This window comes from Corythoichthys intestinalis, chromosome 4, assembly GCF_030265065.1.
Source record: "Corythoichthys intestinalis isolate RoL2023-P3 chromosome 4, ASM3026506v1, whole genome shotgun sequence".
Lineage (NCBI taxonomy): Eukaryota > Metazoa > Chordata > Actinopteri > Syngnathiformes > Syngnathidae > Corythoichthys > Corythoichthys intestinalis.
In genome coordinates, this window is record NC_080398.1 from 35,589,331 (window position 1) to 35,591,917 (window position 2,587).

A 2,587-nucleotide genomic window follows, 5' to 3' on the forward strand; every position below is an offset into this window, starting at 1 on the left:
GCACTGTCCGTGCACGTCACACACACATACGGGCAGTTTGTCCCGACTCTCGGCCGTGGAGGCAATGTTGAAATATTGCTAACTTGGAACAGAGAGAAAACTGAGCATTCTCAGGCTTATCCTCAACCCATTTTTATTTTTTATGACTGTTGTCAAGCTCAGCCCTTCCTCAAAAGCCGTGTTCACTGCAAGCTAGGCGCTAATAACGCACAGGTGCATCGCTACGGTAACGACTCTCTCGCTATTTGATGACGTAATTGCTGCATTAAATCCGATTTGCGGGACTGGACAGTACAGACCGCCGCGACAGTCTGGAAAAATGTGGCCCAGATCGGATTTAGACCACATGCGAAAGTGACCCAGATCGGATTTGAAATGGTCCCGTTCTATGCGACTTGTGTAACACCGGCTTTTGTTTTTGTACCAAATTATAAAATAATTGTGGACAACTAGGTTCGTCTACTCGAGCTTAGTGGAGTGAATAAGTTGAGACAGACTACAAGAGAGTTTTATATTGCCAGCTTTAGTGAAGAAAAAAAAACACAAACTTTATACATATACAAAAAAACAAAACACATTTAACACATATACACAGTTATAACCTATATTTGGCCAATAATTAAGTCAATATTTTCGATTTTGGGTTGGTTTGGGTGCACCCTTCCAAAGTTAGAATATTTAGGCAGTACCTTTTAGTCTAACTGGAATTTCTGATTTTCAATCTATTGCCCCAAAAATAGTGGCACAATCAAACTTCAAATACTTTTTTTTCTTCAGCATGGGAAATTGTTTCAAATCCTTATGCAAAATTACACATGTGCAATTGTTCAGTCAAAATTGTCCTAACAAAAAGATATTCAGTTCACAGTTCCCGGGATATTAATCAAAAGAAGTCCATAAAAAAAAAAATGGTCAAAGTCTTGTCGATGTAAGGCACAGTGTAATGCTGAATGGTGAGGTATTAGCTCCAAGTTTGTTTGTTTTTTGTCCTACCACACCAAGAGAATGCAGCAAAGAGGTATCCAGGTTATCTCAATCTAGATCCAAGTGGTTAGCTCGCCATCAAAATCCAGAACAGTTGGTCCAATATCCAATCTGACACAAAGACCAGTTGAAACAAGGTCTAAGGGGAAAAAAAAAACCTGACCTGTCAATGGACAGTGTCAGATCAATTATGAGTTTCAATTCATATCTGTAGCTCAATGATGAGATACATCTATTTTTCATTTTCAACTAAATTCACATTGCACATAAAATAATTGAAATTGACAGAAAGTATACAGTATATATATTTAAACAATTAACAATTTTAAACAGCTTAACAATTCTTTCTTTTTTTTTAATGTTCTCCTTTGAGTAAAAATTAAGGAACCCTCAAACCTTCCATCAACTCAATGAGGTGGTGAAACTTACATGTAACATACACATTACAATATATCACTTTTTTTTTTCTTTTTCCCCCCCAAAAACACATTACTGCTGTGAACATAGGAGCTTCACTACATGCTCACCGATCTCTCACACCGTGTTTTGAACACAGTTGGGCCGCGTTTTGTCGCTCCACGCGTTGGTCTTGCTCTATAGATAAAATGGCAACGTAGCACGTTAGCACGCTATGCTAACATTAGCGCGGACTTTTTGCTAACGCTAGCGGCGAGTAAAACAAAATACAGAGCACAGCAAACTCGTTCGTAGTGAGAATAGTAGCTAGTTTATCATAAATTGCAACAATATATTAACTTAAACTCACATTTATCTTTTCTGTAGATAAGCTTTCCAGGTTGTGTGTTCACTCGCCAGTTAGGCAGTTCTTTCTGTCTGCGTTGCCGCTCAATTGTGTTCTGCAACCTATCGTGCTAACAACTGAAACATACAAGGAGGTGAGGCATTAACTTGACGGTCTGAACGTCGCATAGAACGGGACCATTTCAAATCCGATCTGGGTCACTTTCGTATGTGGTCTAAATCCGATCTGGGCCACATTTTTCCAGACTGTCGCGGCGGTCTGTACTGTCCAGTCCCGCAAATCGGATTTCATGCAGCAATTACGTCATCAAATAGCGAGAGAGTCGTTACCGTAGCGATGCACCTGTGCGTTATTAGCGCCTAGCTTGCAGTGAACACGGCTTTCGGGGAAGGGCTGGGCTTCACAACAGTCATAAAAAATAAAAATGGGTTGAGGATAAGCCTGAGAATGCTCAGTTTTCTCTGTTACAAGTGAGCAATATTTCAACATTGCTTACACGGCCGAGAGAGAGTCGGGGCAAACTGCCCATATGTCTGTGACGTGCACGGACAGTGCGTGCATGCTATCGATCCATATAAACTTTGAATATAAGCCTAAACGGGGATTATTTATGTCTGTTATTTGTGTCCTCCTTTTGAAAAGCAAAACATGATATCCCTGGAATGACGGATTTGCTTAGCGCGTGTCGGACTGCGAATTAGTGCGCATGCGTAATACTTGAACGGTCTCAATGGATAAAAGCAGTCTGAACGGGCACGCCAAAAAAACGGATATGACAAAAAATCGGATTCGTGCATTAAGACCTGTAGTATGAACGTAGCCTAATAGGCTGAATTATTG

At 40.4% G+C, this 2,587-nt stretch overlaps 1 long non-coding RNA gene across 1 annotated transcript; it reads right to left on the bottom strand.

The window, feature by feature from the left end:
- Positions 1 to 521: 521 nt before the first annotated feature.
- LOC130915171 (uncharacterized) lies at positions 522 to 2,263 on the bottom strand. Its single transcript, XR_009063058.1, has 3 exons — positions 1,751 to 2,263; positions 1,512 to 1,578; positions 522 to 1,147 (listed from the first exon to the last, which is right to left on the bottom strand). It is a non-coding gene; the product is annotated as an uncharacterized LOC130915171 (long non-coding RNA).
- Between the last annotated feature and the right edge of the window lie 324 nt (positions 2,264 to 2,587).